Below are 20,315 nucleotides of genomic sequence, written 5' to 3' on the forward strand. Positions count from 1 at the left end.
ACATATTTTCTGCAATAATCTTTAAGAAAAAAATCCTCTTTTTTTTCTATGTGCTATTCTTAAGTTTACTCCTCATATTTTAACACAAATATCTACTTTCTACTCCCTGCATTTTTATAACAGGCTTGTTACTTTAATACATCTGAGCGGGGATTATCAGTCATCATTTTATTTTTACATCACTATCCACCTTCACAGCATCATGAGTAATTTCAGCCTAAATTACACGGATGGAACAATAACAAACGGAAAAGATGGTCCTTGATGTGTAGGGCGGTGCATATCACAATGAAGCAGAGGACATAACATGACAAAGCAGACAAGAGAGGAAGAGTTGACCGCGATGAAACGGTGTCATCTATTTTAATGAGATGTCAGAAAGCAGACGAACCAGTAATGACATGGATGATGAGAGGTTCATTTCCGTTGCACAGAAACAGTTGGTAGAATTGTCCAGGGTACCTCAGAAAAGTGGAGCAAAGGTGGAGATGGGGCAAAAAAAAAAAAAAAAAAAAAATCAGGGTTGAAATGGGGTAGTGAATCAGATTTGAGCTGCTCGATAAAATAGCAATGTTTCCGATAAGATAAGAAAACAAGACTTTAACATTTTCTCAATATCAAGAATGCAGAGTACAGTTTTGCGAACTCGGCGAGTATGGTCTTGGTAAGAACAGTCTCAGAGAACGTACTTCCTAAGAACGCAAGTCCATCTGTAATTGGAACGGCTGATACTTGTAAACTTTCCTCCCTGTCTCTGCTGTATTTCCACCATTGGCTCTCTCATGTATTTGCCTTGAATCACCAAAATGTCACTTGATTTGATTACAATACATTTGTACCAGTATTTAAATGTCATATATACATTGTGTAAATGTTTCAAAGCTGTAATACATTACGTCGGTTCAGCCGAGTACAGCTGCCTGGGTCCCGGTCGAACCGGGACGAACTGCATCCTGGGAATTATTTCCCAGCCAAGTCCACATGAGTCACCAACCAGTGCATCCCTGGTGTAAGCTCGCTGACAAGAACTACAACCGGGTATTCCAAGCGTTCTTGGTTTATGTGAACTTTCAATTGAAACAATACTTGGGCAGCGACTGATGATGTTTCACGAGAACGCGAGAACAGAAGAACAGACAAGAACGCAAATTAAGAAACAGCCCCTATTGATCCCACCATGGGGAAATTTGACAGTTGACTGCAGCAACATACAACACACCAGTGCAAGACAAAGACAGGTAGAAAAAAAACATAAGTGAGAGTAAAGTATAAAGGAAAATGAGAAATTTGGTATTTATATAAATATGATAGTTTAATGGTGATTGCCCTATAATCAGTGACTGTTAATCTGTATCAGGAAGTGACATATATTGTAATAAAAAATATTCAAGAGAAATTAAAAATATTAAATGAAGACCAGTTAATGTCCACAAAATCTGTGCAAAATCAAATGGCTTTCAGATTTGATGCACAGAGTGACAAGACAAGATTGACAAACTTTTTTTTTTTTTTTTTTAGAACACCTCAGATGCATACCTTCTATACCATATGTATTGCTATACTCCTTACATTGCTGTCTTCTTAAAATAAAAAAAAACAAGTTGAAACTAAATTTCTTTTTTTTTGTTTAGTATTTTTAATTCTACCGAAGTAAAGAACACATGAACTTTTGCCATCTCTGCTCTGATGACATTTAATGCCCTCCCACAGAAAAAACCTTTATGTGAGGTTCAGAATTCACAAATGTGAACAAAACATGAAGGTCTGAAGCTTGTGTTGAATGGGGCAGGGTGCACAAAGGCAACACTGTACAACCATGGAGATGGAAGGTAGTATGAAGTTCATACGAGGTCAAAACAAAGAACAGTTATTTTTACTTTAAAGGGTTCTATACAGTATTAAAATCAAAAACGCTCAACTCCAGGACAAAGCTGTGCACCAATACTATATACTGTATCTACAGATGGTATCACTCTCTGAATAAATTAACTCAAAACTCACAGCTGATTTTTTTGACATTTGGTCAAAATATCACTGTTGTATAATCTCCATGTGCTGCATCAGCTGATAGTTTCATTCTGAATTTCATTTCATAGTTTTGTTGATTCTTATTTATTTCTACGTGCATTGCTTACGATGTATTTAGTTTTTTTTTTGTTATACTTGTTTTTGACTTATTTCCTTCACTTAGTTAATTTTGTTTGCTTATGATTGTATATCATTATTAGACACTGCAATTATTTTTTTTATTTCAAGTCTTTGGGGAGGCCCACGATGAACCATTTTCATGAACTGAACTCAAAGATCTAAAACTTTTTCTATGTACACAAAAGGCCTATTTCTCTCAAATATTGTTCATAAATTTGTCTAAATCTGTGTTAGTGAGCACTTCTCCTTTGTCCTTTGCTGAGATAATCCATCCACCTCACAGGTGTGGCATATCAAGATGCTGATTAGACAGCAGGATTATTGCATAGGTGTGATTTAGCCTGGCCACAATAAAAGGCCACTCTAAAATGTGCAGTTTTACTGTATTGGGTGGTCCAGGGGGGTCAGAAAACCTGTCAGTATTTGGTGTGACCACCATTTTCCTTGCACAGTCTCCTTCATGAATTCTCTGAAACAGCTTTGGAGATGGCTTATGGTAGAGAAATGAACATTCAATTCACAGGCAAAAGCTCTGGTGGACATTCCTGAAGTCAGCATGCCAATTGCATATTCCCTCAAACCTTGTGACATCTGTGGTATTGTGCTGTGTGATAAAACTGCACATTTTGGAGTGGCTTTTTATTGTGGCCAGCCTAAGGCACACCTGTGCAAAAATCATGCTGTCTAATCAGCATCTTGATATGCCACACCTGTGAGGTGGATGGATTATCTCAGCAAAGAAGAAGTGTTCACTAACACAAATTTAGACAGATTTGTGAACAATATTTGAGAGAAATAAACCTTGTGTGTACACAGAAAAAGTTTTAGATCTTTGAGTTCAGCTCATGAAAAATGGGAGCAAAAACAAAAGTGGTGTGTTTATATTTTTGTTCAGTGTAGATAGAAATCAGCAACAGTAAAACCACACATCACTTCTGTTTTCTGTATGGTTTGTGTTGATAATAGCTGGCAGATAAAAACATCACATAATAACGTTATACCTTCATAAGCCTCATAATCAAACTTATTCACGTAGAAGAAACGCTGCAATTTCAGCATCAAACTCTACTCTTTCCATTTACAGCTGTGTCCAATGGAGAAAAGAACAACAGTGATGCTAGCTTTTATCATTTTTTCACTTTCTTTGATTCTAATGCCGCATTCCAGGGTGCTTGGAGGTAGAATATATCTCACTTGGAGTTAACTACATCCCACCTTAAAGTATTCCAGGTGATCCATATGGAATATAAACAACAAATGTGGAGATTGCAAACTTAAGCTCCTATTTACTTTGTTACTGTAGAGGCATTTTGACTGTCAACAGTGCAATGTTCTCATGTATGCAAATGAGATGGAAGAGGCGAAATGACGGATGAGCTAATTATACATTGTAAAGTTTTTTTTTCTATTTGCACACTGCGGCGCCATTGTTTTGTTGATGTCATGTTGTAGTTCACGGTGAGGTCGGGGTAGTTTGAAGTGGCCCCACTTTGCAACAAGGACCTCCGGCTTGGACAGGCATTCCAATGCATTTTATAGAGTTGGACGTCGGAAACTTCCCACCTCCCAGCACTCTGGAATGCAGCATAAAAGTTGTTTCTTAGCAGTTCTCATTCCATATGGTCACATTCGGAAGCTTTTGTTTTGTTACCTTATTACCTTATGTTTTCATTGGGATTTGTCTGTTTGTTTGACTGTTAGCAAGATAACTCAAAAAAGTTATGGATGGATTTTGATGAAATGTTGATACTGGCACAAAGAACATATGATAACATTTTGGTGGTGATCAGTGTGGGGGGGGGGGGACTGATCTGCCTTGGTAGAGGTCCGCGCTCTCCGAGTGCTTTTCTTGTTTGCTTTATTTTCTTCATCATGGAAAACTGGCATGTGTTTCACTACTCCCTCTAGTGGCCACATAAATGAATGTAGAAATACGACGTACAACCCCTTTAACGACATATCAGGGACCCAACCAACAACTCAAAACACTGACTTTAAGGCAAAGGAAGTGTAAGTGCAACATCTGCAGCTCTCTGTTGACTAACATGAAGTAGGTGGGGCCGATGACCTATAGTGTCAGCCACCAGGGGCCAATCAGCATTTCTTAGCTTCTTGTCCATCCTTATACAGTACAAAAAGGGTCATCCACATACACCCACTGAGATACATCACTGTCTTCTTTCTCCAGAAACTTCCTGAATCATCTATACTGACTTCAGTTGATAAATGCAACCAGTTTCACTTCTCGTTGGCAGCTTTAAACTTTGCACTAGTTTCCCATTCACCTTGAGACACATAAACTGCCTGAGCTAAAGCGTTAACAGACACATGGTTAGGAGAGAGATGGAGCAATGAGAGAAAGGAGAAAGGATGCCTAGCAACCCATTCTTATCACAGGCACTGTCTCTATAGCCAGTGTCATCTCATTGACTTTCTACTGATAGCCAAGAGCCCCTTCCCCCTGCTCAACAGCTCATTTGACCCAGAGTAACGCCCCGTAGTTAGAAAACCGCTTCAGTGATGATCTCCAATCACAGGAGAGTGGCCTTACAAACCAGGTGCAATGACAGATAATCAATAATGAGAATTTCCAGTTGTCACATGCGGCAGATGACAGTTGCGAAAAAGGTTTTGTGCAATCATGTTTGTGGCAGAAAGACCCGAGAAATATTTTCATTTTGTCATCGGAAAAATACATGTAAGAAAATGAAAGTGGAAGGATATGATGTTTGTATGTTGTGCAGTGGTAAGCACATTTACATTAGCTTCTGTTGCTGTTGGTGCTCATTTGAAATGTGGGAAAGGTCACATAACATTTTAATTAAAGTAATCATACCTGAATTGGCTCCAGTTCTAGTATATACAAACATGCACAAATATAGCAATACAGCCTTTTATGTGTATTTGTCTGTGCATGAGATTTTACATATTGATATAAAAACCTACAATGAAAGTAATACAGATGAAAATAAATAAGATCTATTTAACCCATAAAGACCCTGAGCTACATTTGTGGCAGTTCCCATTTTATTATATTACCCTTTGTGTCTTGTATTTCCCACTGTAAATTATATATTTCCCTATATTTACTGTAATTTCCTACACTTAATTTAGATGCTCATGAAAATTCAATGGAAATTCCAAGGTTATTATATCAAAACCGAGAAAACTGAAGAAATGCGACTATCAGCAAAGATATCATTAACTGAATGCAAAAACAAGCATTTCCAACCACTGTCATTGATCCAATTCCATGGGTTTTACTGGTGAATCAATGTTGTAGAAGATGACTGTTTCCATGTTCACCACAGAGCCATTGAACGTCCAAATGGGTCATATCTGATGACCATAAAAACTGAGAAATTGCATTTTACGCCAATTATTTACATGTATCGATAGGATTAATGAATCAACAGGTATTAAACAGTTTAGATCAGTAGATGATTTTGGTCACCTGTGGATGTTGTTAATAAAACAACAATAAAAGTAAAGGCAGAACTGGGTGCACATTACAATGAAATATACTGCTGCATCACTTGAGCATTACATTCCAACTAAGGGTGTCTGTGAAGGTGGGCAAGATGATCTAAAAATGGATGCCACGCATTATGGAATTTGTTCATTTTGTCCATGATACCCTATTAGATTTTCTACTGGTGAGGTCCATTGGCCACACCTCGAAATGAGGGACAGCTTCCAATTTCCAGAGTCGTAAAGCCAGTCTCTCTGCAATTACCATTCCCTATAGCATGTTTGTTCCCCTCGGTCACACTGGCCGCAGGGTATTGTCATCAGTTGGTCATCCGTCTGTCCGTCTGCCCAAAAACTTAGGCATGCACTGATAAGTCAGGCCACTGGGTGGCAGTAGTGCACTGGATAAGTCAGGCCGAGGGTTTTGAAATACGTACATTATGCATCATTCTCACTAACTCACTGTCATCTCTTGTCATTGTAGGGACTTAGTTTTCAATCAGGAATAGCATTCAAGAGTCAGCAAACTGCATCAGACTGAACCCTGAACATAGCACACACAACCAGTTGAAGATGACTCCACTTGCATCTTTTTACTTTGCTCTGAATTCAGTTTGGATTTATTCTAGGGCTGCACGATTAAGTGATTTTAAATTGAAACTGGATTATTTAATTAAGACAATGTTTAAAAAAAGCTAATCGTCAAATTGAATTTCATCTCTCTCATGTCTCAGGGTACCGTAGGCTCCTCCTCCTAACTGTGAGAGCGGTCTCCACAGTCTTTGGTCTCCACACACCAGGACAAAAATGGCATTTGCTAAGGAGGGTGAGAAGTTTGTGGCTAAAAAATAGCAAGAGCAAGTCGGTTGTGTGGAGTTGGAACGGCTTCAGAGTTCCCGATGAAGACCAAACCATTCCTCGCTGCAAACTCATCCTGAAGGCGGTATCAGTCAAAGACAGCAGCACAACCGACTTATTTCAGCACCTCAGACATCATCACATACCAGACTGGAAGCAGTGCATTGCATTGCGGGCTGTACACGAAAACGACATGCTGACTAAAACACCACCACCAGCTTGAATCGAAATCTAAATCAAACATCGAGTTTTTAGAGTGCAGCCCTAATTTAGACATAGAGCACCCTTTGTGACAAATGATTGTTGCACGGAGCTTCCCAAATTCAGGTCAAGGCCTTAAAAATACTATTCAGAGAAGACACCCAACATATCCTCCAAGAGCAAGCCCAGGTCGACAGTGGGGAAGAAAAATGTTATGTTACAAAGGAAAAAAAAAAAACTCAGACAAGACAACAGGAAAGAGGAGAGAGAAAAGAAAAGCATAGATAAGGAGCAATAAACAAGAGAGGTAAACAGTGGACAGGTTGGAGGTCAAAACCACAGATTAGGAACATACAGAACCAGAGATATGAGGGGAGACGACAGAGAAGAAAAAGAACAAACTACGAGAGAGGAAGGACACAAAGGGATATAATGCTGACATAAACAATAAGCCTGGCCACAAAGAAGTCTATGACACTTCAGATCCCTCTGTTGGATCATCGCTACAGTGATTAATACGTTTCAGTCGCAACAAGTTCTTTCACCCTTTAACTGATGCAGTGAGCAGATTCTCATTTCTTATATGACCACCAGTTTGATAGAGAGACTGTGTTTCAATGGAAGAAGGTCATGTGGTCTGATGAGCCAGGTTGACCCTGTTCCAGATAGATGAAGAGAGGTGGATGGAGTGACCACCTCCATCATCTATGGGTTGATTCAGTTGGTCAGGGCAAGGTTTACCATGTTAAGTGAGGTCAGTGACTACCTGAAAACCACGTTTTACATTCGTTTTACTCATGGATTGGCCACCAGAGCCCAGACATGAACAGCTTTGAGAATCTTTGGGATGCAATAGGGAAGACTTTACACAGTGGTCCAACTCTACATCATCAATACAGGATCTTGGCGAAAACAAACAAAGTAACATAACAATGGCTGATAAAACACTGTGATACTAATTGTGACAACATGCCACTGCATGAATACGTCCTGTTAAACTATTGCATGTAGGACTGTAGGTTTTTTGGTCAGGCTATGTAAAAATGCATGTTGTTTGGCCCATCATTGTCCATCTGCAGCCGAGTACTATGCAGAAAACCAAGGGATGGTTCAGTTCACCAGGCCTACCTGCTACAACTAAATCTAGATTCTAAAAACAGTGATTGTCTCTGCCTCCTGGACCCAAATTAGAAGCTAGTTCCACAGGGGGGGGGACTGTTCTGTTTGGGTTTTAAAGGTATAATTAAGTCTGTAATATAGGATGGAGCTTTATTATTTAGGGCTTTGCATGGTAGCTAAAGGATTTCAGAGTCAGTTCTAGATTTTACAGGGAGCCAGTGAAGACAAGGGACCAATGGAGAAATCTGATCTCTTTTCCTGATGCCTGTTAGTACTTGTGCTGTCGCATTTTACAGTAAGTGGAGGCTTTTAATGGAATATTTGATCCAGCCTGGATGTAACACACATGCATGTATTTTTTTTTTTTGTATCACATTGGGTGTTCCTAATATTGGCAGCATTATAGAGACAATAGAAAACTGTGCTAGACATTACTTTTTCTATGTGCATTAAACCATTAGTCCTTCACTGGTGCACTGGATGCTAAAGACATTAAGCAAGTTGTTAGAAAGAGAGTTCTAATGGTACATTTGATTGCGCAACTTTTTATGAGATTCCTTATTCTAAGTATACTGAGAGTTCCTGCAGCATCCTTCCATGTTCTGAAGTAGCATCCATCCTATGAACTCTATAATCTGTATCCTAGAGTGACCCTGGACATGTCCTCAGTTCATCAAAGGGCTGACCTACAGACATACAAAATGTCACTCTCACATTTACACCTATGGGCAATTGAGGTCGACTAATTAACCTATTAAGTTGACTATTGATGCATGGTGGGAGGAAACTGGAGAGAACCTGTGCAGATATGGGAACAACATGCAAACTCTGCACATAAAGACCAGCACTTGGAACGACAGCAAACTGAAGCTGTAAGGTGTTCGTTGTTCAAACCAAGCAGACCTGCCTGACAGTAGTACCAGTCCTGCAGCTGCCTCAGTTGTCCAGCTTTGGTTCAGATCCAAATTGACAAAATAACCCAGCCATAAGAGATGTTCAACTGCAGATTATTTCCAAAGAAATCTGATGGTTCTGAATAGAGCGTCACAATGGCCTCATTTCCCTGTTGGAAAAGGATTGAGGTTTGGCACTAACTGGGGGAGCTAATGTTGAATTTATACGTTTCATGAGGTACAGTAATCCCCAAGAGCACCTGATGATGAACAGAGTTTTTTTTTCCTTCAGCATTTTCTCTTATAAGTCTCTTAATTTTTAGCTTACTGGCCAATAGGCCGTACGCTATTGTCGTCATGCAGCATCCGTCGTTGTCGTCGCCTGTCGTCCATTACAAAAATTTCAATCGTCTTCTTCTCTGAAACTACAATTCCGATTGACTTCAAACTTGGTATACAACTGTTTTATGATGATATCAACAAAAGTTAGTGAAGTTATTTGGATCTGGGTCTGATTCTGGATTTGGTGCGACTTTGAAAAATTTCCCCATTATAAGAGATAGGAAGTGGATCAATGCAATAACTCAGTAAATATAAATGATATCCAGTGTAAATTTCTACAGTCCAGCCCTGATGGGGAGATGACCAAAACATAATGTCCACATGCTGATCTGGATCTTCTTCTGGATCCGGGAACTTACAGAAAATTTAACATAGGTTCTTATGGGGAAAAAATTTCAATCGTCTTTTTCTCCCAAACTACAGTTCTGATTGACTTCAAACTTGGTATACAGCTTCTTTATGATGATGTCAACACAAGGCATTGAAATTATTTGGATCTGGATCCGATTCTGGATTTGATGAGACTTTGAAAAATTTTCCCATTATAAGAGATAGGAAGTGGATTGATCCAATAAATCAGTAAGTATCAATGATATCAAGTTGGAATTTGAATTTTTATACAGATCTGATTAGAATATGACCAAAACATGGACTATTTCTGTAATGTAATAAATACACATAACTGGGTGATAATAAATGGCATCTGGATACATTTTGCTAAAGCTTTTAATTTGGCTGGTAAGATACGGGGCCATTGGTCCTATTTTTATGTCTGTTGTCTGTTTTTTTATGGCAACATTGATGTGTTTTATCACAATTCATGTCATAAGTCACATGATATTGTTCAAAGAGCAGCTGAAAGAACATGTGTTAGCATTGCACTCCACTTTGAGATTTAATCCTCCCATGTGCACCTTTCATCCTGGTTAAAGTGAGGGGCTCAGGAGGGTCCCTACAGGGACAGTGTTACAAACATGAACCAGTTCAAGCTGGGCTGAAGAGGTGTTGTCTTTGACTTGTTTGTTTCTGATGTAGATGAGTAGGTGTAGCATTAAAGACATTTCCCGCTTCACTCACTTGATCTCTGAGCTCCAGTCAAACATGTCACTACATATTACATCTCTGCATCTCCTGCTTGTGTTTAAGTGTATATGTGTGTGAGTGTGTGTGAGTGAAACACTGTGTATTGAAAAGCAGAGTAAGTGAAAGCCTCTTGCAGCCAAGCTGTTATCTCAGGGGAAAAAAAAAAAAAAAAAAAAAAGAGTGAGCCAGAATCACAGGCACAAAAAGACAAGACAGACACATACATTTGATCAATTTCTGTCTGATCGTGCACACATTAATCCAGGAACTGACAAAAAGTTGCAAAGGTTTTTCCCTGTAAATGACATAAAGAAAATACAGTACATAAAATACACGAAGGAGCAAGGCAGCTGAAGTTAACGTTGTTTTACATTTTATGCCTTAAACTGAAGTACCTTCACCCCTGCCTGAACACAACACAGACACAACTCATCTTATTCAGATGGTTATAAGCAGCATCTAAGAGGTTACCTGGCTCTAGTAGCCAATTCAGACACAAATGAAGATAATGAAATATGAAATACAAGTTAGAGCTAAGAACACACTAAAGGAGCTCTAAAGCTTAAAGATAAAAATAGATTAAAATGAGAGTAAAACATACTCTTCAGTTGTTGAACATTTCTGATTCCAAAACCTGAAAGCTTAAAGTGAAAAGCAGGAGATTTGAATCCTAAAGTTCAATCCACTCAAGATAATTGCCCATTTAAGGTCACCTGGACCTCTTTCTGCAGACCACTGTAGTCTTTCCACAGTGCTGAAAACCAACCTGCATGGGTACAACAAGGCAAAACCACTGCTTTAAGTCATGTAATGTGTTTCGTGCTTCAAAGAGAAATTACGTCCTTGAACAAATCTTGGTGACGTAGTTTTTCCTTTTCTTGTGGAGAACAGCTAAGGTGCAGTGAACAGGGACAGAGCTACAGAAATGCACAGATTCATATATTTGCCCTGCCAATCATATACATACCACAAAAATATTATCAGAACATATGGGTGAAAATGATGGAAAAAAATGAGTGATCCTGTTTTTCATGCATATGGTATAAGGAACAGAATCTCTCCAATTCCCTAAATGCTGTGGACTTCCATTCTGACATTTCCAGACTTTTCAGCCAGCTGCAATACTTCCGTTGCACACATAATGTAATGTTGCGTCAATCATGGCACTTTTACGCGGTCACAGCAAGGCCGTCCCAGAATTACTGTAACCATTGTGAATCGGATCATTCAAGCAACATCAAAGACACCGGCGTCAAAATAAGACGAAGGTTTAAAATTTTATGTCTCCAGCTACATACACAACTACAAAGGTAAGTTAAAGGGGTCATGTTTAACTAAACCCACTTTTATTAGTCTTTGGTACATTTATTTGTGTATTTGGACCCCAATAGTTAAAATAATTTGAACCCTCCAGCTGCTGCAAAGGTATCTTTATATTCAGTCCGGCAAAAATCGTGTGGATTTCAACAACCCATTTCAAATCCTGCTTAATATGTTACGTTTAATAACTAGTTACGTTACAACATTTGCACATATAAGGTCAAGACTTCCGACAAACATTTCTTTGAGTTCGGTATAATTATTTGTCAGTAGCAGTGGTTGTAGTAAAAACTGAAAATATGTCTGAACTTCAAGCCGATTACCTAAAATGTTCAGTTGTTGGTTACATTAACGAACACCGGTGGCTGAATGGGACAGAGAAGCACAGCCAACAACCTGGAGGGGGTGGGGTGTGAAGTGGGCTCATTTGCATTTAAAGGGCCAGCGCTCAAACTCACCTTTCCGGTGTAATTACTCAGAAATATTGCTGAAGATGGATCTGTGGAGTTTAATGAAGAATTCAGACCCAAGCAGAGCATTTTGCAGTTTATGTAGACCACAGGGAAATGTTTTAAAATGTATAATTCCACCTAAAAAAAACAAAATATCACTCCTTTAACAAGTCTCTGTTTTGATTTCACACAACCGTCTCTGGTACATTTTAGCCCTTTACTTGCCAAAGTTAGCACATCTCTGAAGCAACGTCTGTCTGTGTCTTAATATAGATAGCTAATGTTAGCATAATGATAGGTAAGCTAACGTCATGAATATTTTATGAACGTACAATGTAATAACCCAACCCCAAAGTTAATCTCAGAGGGAGAGGAGACTAGTAGAAGTAATCAGGCATGTGCTACTATCAATACTACACACACACACACCTACACACACACGCACACACCTACACACACACGCACACACACAGAAGCACTTACCTGCTAAAAGCAAAATGATAAATGCACACTTACCTTACTAACCTATGCATACTTCCATGGATGTACACCAGTAATGGCTGCTGGTCTTTAAAAGAGGGAAAGCTCATGTTACAGCTTCATCATAAAACTTGTCGTATTATAGCAAAGCAATTAAAAATAAAAGGAATGCTTAATTGAGGCTGTTATGCTTCATCTAAACCATAAAACCACAGTGACACACACTTACAGGTGTAGGACTTGACCCTTTTTCTCTTCAGCTGATGTAGTCACGCACTTTGGCAAACGACCTCTCTTCCACGGACATCCGCATGGGACTGAGCTCCAACGTGCTCCGATGCTGGTATGTTTCAACATTGCTGTCATTCAAAATGGGTTCAGCCTTTCAGACCAATATTTACACTTTCAAACACTTCATCCAATTCAAGATCCAAAGTCCAGCATCCTGGCCTACTCACCCATTCACCCCCAGAGTCACTGAATGTCTGTGGGAGGGTATTGGGTGGGATGATTTTATGCATTTGGCCAATGACCACCATGCTTCCCTGCAGTGAAAAAAACAGCTTGGTGCTGCCTCATAGACAACCTACTGATGCTCAGTGTTAATGGGAAATTCAACAGTGTAGGCTACTGATACAAGAATATATCGGGGAATTCACATTGTAAAGTAAATTATAAACAGCTGACCAGAATGACATAGCCATAGAGTCGTATCTTTATTATAAATTCAACAGTGCAATTCTGCCCATTCAGTTCCTTTAATGTTAGGTGAGTTCAGCTGGCTTTGCTGTCTCAAAGCAATCACCTCTGATGTACACACACACACCTACACACACACACACACACACATCTTCATGTAAGCAACCCATGAGTGCACACATACAAAACTCATTCAGTTACATACATACACATATGCCTACACACGTATGTCTTATTTATAACACACTTGTCTTTTTTTTTTCCACAGAAGCAACTTGTATAAAGCAGTTAGCTCCCCTCTGCCAGATATCTCCACTCTGAAGGTTCAGGATGTGTACCGTGGGCTTGCTGCTGATGAAGCTCCCATGATCACAACAATAGCTGTCTCCAGTGGTGTGTCAGGTACAAGAGGGAAGTGTTCTGTACTATCACCTACCAATAAGGACAGTCCCAAGTATCCGTCCACCCACAGACGAACCTTCACCTCCACAGCTGCCACTCTCTGAGTACAGGCTGGAACCCTCTACCTGTGCATTTGTCTACTCTGAACATCAACACCATCATCATATGGCATCCCTAGAGACATCTTTGTAGACAGCACACAAGATTGAAAACAGCACACGAGAGCAGAGTTCCTGCATTGAATGGCATCACTTAAGGAGGTGCTGCATCACCTCTAGTAAATTCAGAGAGGTTTGTCACACCGGGGGGGAAGCTCTGCTGACAACGTCACCAAAAGGCCTCTCAGACCAAGTCATCAGACAGCTGACATGCGATGGGGGCTTAACTTAGAGCCTATAGGAGTAGAGGACTACTGCAAGGTAAGGGAAGTTTTCAACCATTACACATGGGGGTTCCTGGTCCACCCTGAGGCACTGTGGATGGGGTCATCCACTGATGGGATTGTGTATGATTCGGGGGGCAGCCAGTGTTTTGCCTGCTGGAGATCAAATGTTCAAACAAAATAAGCTATGTTGACTGCCCTTACATTGTGATCAGGGTGGGTACACACACTGAAGCAGTCCCATCCTTATTACTGGCAGATCCAGGGACAGTTGTTGATTTCTGGGCGTGACTGGTGTGGCTTTGTTATTTACACAGAAGATGACATATTCATTCAGAGAATTCCTCGTGACATGGAAGTCATAGAAACAATTTTTTTTAAAAAGTTGATTATTTCTTTTTTTATTTTTACCTCAATGCCTTCTCGGGCAATTAGTAAGTTTATTGCAGTGTAAATTTATTCGAAGTTACTGTGTTGGATACAGTAAAAAAAAAAAACCTCATAATCCTAATGTTACTGCATTGTGTTTGTTAGGCTAAATTACTAATGAATTACTTGGATCTAAGCATTTTGTATAAATTAAGTAAATAGTGTTAAAAGGTAAGAGATAGGAACTGAACAATGAGTGACCAAATAAAAGCTGTGTGTTAACTGAGCTGACTAAAGAAATATTTTAACAAGGTGGCATTCAAAGGCCTGAACTGTATGCAAACAAATTTCATACAAATATAAACTCGGATAAGATAAAGTCAAGGTCAAGGTTACTTTATCTATACCCATAGGTAGATTTGTTTTGCAGTCTAGGTGATTGCCTTGGCATTACAACAACACATACATTAAGCATGCAAGACAGGCACTTGATCATGCTTACAGACAGGACAAAAAGACAGGACAAAAACAAAAAATGCTCAGTGTTCCACCATTCATCGGTATAGCAGCATGGATAAGTACTTAAAATAGGTAAGATCAAATAAATAAAAATAAGATGCAATAAAAAAACAATAAAAACCAGAAAAATAAAAACAATCTGGGATAAAAACCAGAATAAGAACATACAATTATAAAATTAAAAAAAAAAAAAAAAAATGAAGTCACAAGCAAAGAAATGGAATATTGGAAGATTAAGGAAAAAAGAGGTAGTGAAAGTGTATACAGATGAATGCAGAGGACTGCCCCAATTTAACAAAGTATTTTTAAAAGGGATTCAAGGGATTTCTTTAAAGTACTCATAAACCAACAACAGCTGGTTTTATGTACTCTTAGATCCATTCCATTCTTTTGATATTTACAAAGCTTTTGGTCAGACAACCTTCATCGGGGCATTGTACACAACATACACAGTCTGTATGTTATACGCAATGCCTTGATGAAGGTCATCTGACTGAAAGCTTGGGATGCAGTGTTTTTATGAAAATGTAGGCCTATGACTGCCTTTTACACAAGTCCTTCCTCAAAAATGGGGGCTTTGCTGGGGTTACTCAGACTTCAGGATTATTTGCCCAGGGCTTTACCAGTGGCTCATTTTCATAATTTGTAAGGAGACAAGCCACTGCATACAATTGGTTGATGCTCCAAAAAAAGCCGTAAGGGAATTTCAGAATCGAAAAATTTGTGTTCCTTGACCCGTCGAATGAGTTGCTCCACTCAGAGACATGCTATGGCCTTGGTCTCCCTAACTTTACATGCAGACATTTGAGACCGGCCAGAGAGGAATGCTGGCCTGTAAATCTTGCAGGGTATAGTGTCATCTATGAGAAAACCTTTGTCTACCATGACATCCATCCCAGGGTTTAGGAGGGAGAGGAGACAAAGATTCACGTGTGAAGTGCTCGTCACTGATAGACCTGCCATACAATGCAGAGACGAATGTCACAGCTCCATGTGGTGCAATTCCTATGAGCCCTTTTAGAGTGCAGTGGGACTTGTACAAAGAAAACACCTCACTGTGGAGGAGAGGGGAAGATGGGCATTGACACCTCACTACAGTCAAGAATTTTGCTTATCTGTTCCTCAGGTATCCAGATCCTCACTGAGCTGAGTACTGTGTATGGGAAGTTGTTCCACAGTGTAATGATTCGACTGACCGTGGATTGATGGATACTGTACCGGTCAGCATGGTCCTGTTGCTTGGACCCAAGGGCAAGGTAGTTCAAAAACAGGAACAACTCATCAGTGGGCTGCAGTGAGTGGGTTGAGGCGTTTGAGTCAATGAGAGTTCCTCTCAGGGCCAGTTGAACACTGACCATGGATGGCAGAGTGGGCTCAATGAAGCCCCAGAAAAGCATGAACAGGTTGTATGATGCAAACCTAAAGACACAGAATACACATACTCTAATAATAATTGTTCATAATTAACTACACAATAAAATACTCTTGTCAGGATTTGCACCTGGGGGTTCGACCCAGTGGGTGGCCCTGTTACTTTTACACCACAAGAGTTTTTCTGAGAGAGAAGTAATCACTGCTTTTTACACTGTTTGTCTTACAATGACCCCCTTGGCCGTACATACAGCACTTTACATACATTACAACCACACCCTTCCCCTCAAAATTTGACCCTGCAGATAGAGATGATCCACTTTTGCCTTATCTTATATTTACAGAGGAAAGGTAAAAAACGTCGAAGTACCACTGCATGAAAAGTGGGGTTTTCGTCAGTTAACGTCCCTGTATACATTATTACACTTACTACTTGCCTGGTATAATGGCACACAGCAGTGCGCAGCTGTTGTACTAGATGCTCTCTGGTATTTAAATTGTTTACACTTTTTCATTGTCGACCAGCTAGCGAAACATTACCTAGCTAGCATAGGTGGAAGCATTCACGGTGATTGACATTTAAATGGAAGTACATCACCACCACCTTTGGCATTTAGGGAATTATCAAGTGCTTTGAGTTTTGGTTCAGAAGTCCTGAAATTTCCTTTTTTTTTTTTTCTTCTTAAGTGTGTGGCATGGTAATCTCTAAAGATTGCCGTTTTAATGGCCACTAAACTGGCACAAATGAAACAAAATATAGCAAGTAATTCACAAACCACCTGCAAAGGCTTGAACTGACTGTAAACTCTGCTGCCAAGAAAATATTGTCTTGGTATGCCTGCTCTGTTTGTTCCGATTGTAACTTAAGGAATATTTATACATTTGGCACATAATCAGCCTGTTACTATGCAAATAAGCCACACTGCAACAAACATCTAATTCAGATGGGACCAGCACAAATTAACACATGTAATTAGGCCAGTGCATATTAATTGTCATTTTTTCTAACATGGGCCCACTGGTGGAAACTAGGCTAAGCTAAGGGGTCAAAGATTTTAATGATCGGCATGGTTTCTTAACTTTGGGGCCACACCAAAAATATCCTCTGAGCCCCAATCTGCTCTGAAGTTCCAACGATTTTATTCTCAATAAGTTACCAGAACAAAACAAAACCTTTCTAGCTTCAGAAATGTTTGTGGAACCTTATGACAACTCTAAGTTTGTAGTCTCTGTCTTGGGTGAAAAGGATTCCTCTGATGAATCTAGAGGACGTACAAAAATAACTGGCCCAAGTTGATTTATCATCTGCTTTCTCCACTGGTGATGTTGTGACCCAAAAGTGGGTCCCAGACTTGTTGTGGTGTTTGGTGATTATTTTGAGTCAAACATGAACAGACATCTGTCAAGAATTAGTAGGTTTGTTTGGAAGATGTAGCAAAAAAAATATGACATCAAAATGCTGTCATACAAGAATATTCAACAGAATCTTTTTTAAACTATGATGGACAAATCAAAGGGGTCAATTTGCTACTGTACCCCCCCCCCCACACACACACACACACTCACACACACACACACACACACACCCCGCCCCCTTTCGGATTACACACCGCTATATGAAGAGGTCACTTCCACAGAAAACATTGTACTACAAGGAGCTACCATGGGAAGAGACAAATCCTACACCGGTACCCGGTCTCTTCACCAGGGCCAGGAGAAGAGACTGCAGCCCGGCCCCGGGAGAAGGGACCAGGCGAAGAGGCCATGACTCCGGCTCTCAGTGGCTCTTACCGGGTAGTTGGACCAAGGGAGAGCTGGCATCAGTCTTCAAATTCTTCTCCACTTTCATCCGTCTCCATGTTTCAAAATCATCTCCTATACATATCCTTGAAGCACTTCGTAACATGTGATTTTAAAAAGTGCTATATAAATAAAGCTTTACTTACTTACTTGTTTTGTTTCTCACTTTATCACGACATATTTGGGAATAGTAAGAGGCTTTTTAGGTTTATTAACGTCAGACATTTATGATCAGAAATGTTCCAGCTGCAGCTCAGTGGGAACTGGCAACCTGGATGCTGAAAGGCTACCGACTGTGATTGGAAGACAGGTGATGGGCGGAGCCTCAGACCAAAACACACAGTGTCAACATAAACATCATTTAGGGGCTGACACTGAGCTTTTCAATTGCAAATATTCTGGCTGGACTACTACTGTCAGTGATATCAGTATTTGAAATGAACATGATTCCGTAATGTCTGGTGACAGTCAGGCCATTTTAATATTACTTAGAACATCATTCCTACATACTGCACCTTTAATAAAGCAAATTGTGCATTATTTTTTTTTTTAACTGATTATCAGCTTGATAGTTTATAGAACTCACTAGTCACTGTAGCAACCAATACCAATGTCAATACCACAGATGAGGTGACTCATCTGTGCCCTGTCCTGACCTGTGACCCTGGACCTCCTCCTCCTCCTCCACCCTCACCTGTCTCATCTGACTAGATGGACTCCCTCATGTGCCCCCCACCCTACTGCATCTTTACAGACTGGAACTACATCTGCCAATGGACGACCATCAGTCCTGGTCTCATCTACAGCCTGTCCATTCATGGGAGTGGATCTCTCCTTCACTGTGGTTCTCCCCGAGGTTTCTCTTTTCCCACTGGGTTTTTGAAGTTTTCCTTCATCTACTGTTTATTTGACTGTTGTTTCTTTTCATATCCATCTAATTCTGTAAAGCCCTGTGAAGCAACCTTGTTGTGATATAGGGCTCTACAAATAAAAATGAACTGAATTGAATTCAATCAAAGTTTGTATATATATTAAGTACTTGATATTAAAAAAAGAAAAAGCGTTATATTTTCCTTCAGATACTCTTTAGATAATCCAAGGAGAGGGTTTCTTTGATAATTTTATGCTCTTGTTTGGTAAATAAGGTCGGCCATTAACATTGTGCATGGTCTCGCTGCACACCAATGCACACATATATTATCTGTTCTCTTGTATAAATGTTAATGAATGCACACTGTATACACAATCAAAATGCATTCATGTTCCCACAAATCTTGTACATCTAGCAAAACTTCTAGCATAAAACTGTATTTTAGGATTAAACAACAACTATCAATGAATGACTAGAGAGTATTCAAAGAGCAGCTTGAGAATCAAAGTGAACATTTGCAGGATTGTTCAGCTTTCAGAAAACTGCAACATACAAAAAGCTGCTCTGGTCTATCTCAAAAAAAAAAGAAAAAAAAAAAAAAAAAGAGGACCTATCGTGAAATTCATCTGGAACTACTGGGCTGTTTGCCAAAGATCATCTCCGACACAGACTCAGCCAGTCAATCTCCCTGCACTTAGCCGTTCTCCTGTATTATCTTATCGACCTGTGCCTCGATTGAACTGGGACTTTGCTCTCTATCATTCATCTAGTCAACTTTCCTGCTCAGTGTTCCACGTTGAATCAGGAGACATATTCTAGGACACTGATACTGTTCTCCGTGAAGGCCGGTGTAGCAGCGTCCATGGACCAGTGGACAGTGGGAATCGGTGTTGATGGATGGCAGCAGTAAAAGGAAACATTTACATGCAAATAATAGCATCCATCTACTGGCTACTCAAGCATGAGATACACCAACATGACTCCACATCCATAAGAAAAGCAGAGAACACCGCGCAAAAATACACACACTCAGAGCAGTGGTAATGAGATGATGTATGAGAGCTCTTAAACCTATTTTCAGCACTATCTTTACTGCTCTCCACTGGTCTTCATGCTCACGAGTAGACTTAGGGCCTGATTTACTGGGATCGCAATTAAAGGGCGCAAATTTACTTGCTCGCATTTAAAAATGCGTGTGTTATTGATTTGCGAGTCACGGTTGATCAACTGAGATTGACAACAGGTGCAAAGTCTTAGAGGCTTCCCTATTTAAATGAGGATTTTGTGTGTGCCACTGGTTGTCGTCATGGAGACAGTACGCTGGAAAAACTGCTCTGGGATGCCCAATAGTGCACTGGAATGATCCAGATGCAAGGAAATGTAATGATGGAGGAGTTTTGTCATAGAAGGTATTGTACGACTCCTCCTTGTGACTAGATCCAGATCATCCCCTCGCTCATTTAGAAGTTCTAAGATGGCGTTGCTGGGTTGGTGATACGTCTCAATTATTTTTTCTTTCGTCATTAGAAAAATAT

General features: G+C 39.8%; 1 long non-coding RNA gene across 1 annotated transcript; it reads left to right on the plus strand.

The window, feature by feature from the left end:
• The first annotated feature begins 3,590 nt into the window (after nucleotides 1–3,590).
• On the plus strand, nucleotides 3,591–17,308 carry LOC115426456 (uncharacterized). Its single transcript, XR_003936346.1, has 3 exons — nucleotides 3,591–3,740; nucleotides 13,068–13,074; nucleotides 17,297–17,308. It is a non-coding gene; the product is annotated as an uncharacterized LOC115426456 (long non-coding RNA).
• The last annotated feature ends 3,007 nt before the right edge of the window (nucleotides 17,309–20,315 follow it).

The sequence above is a fragment of the Sphaeramia orbicularis genome, chromosome 1 (genome assembly GCF_902148855.1).
Source record: "Sphaeramia orbicularis chromosome 1, fSphaOr1.1, whole genome shotgun sequence".
NCBI classification, from domain to species: domain Eukaryota; kingdom Metazoa; phylum Chordata; class Actinopteri; order Kurtiformes; family Apogonidae; genus Sphaeramia; species Sphaeramia orbicularis.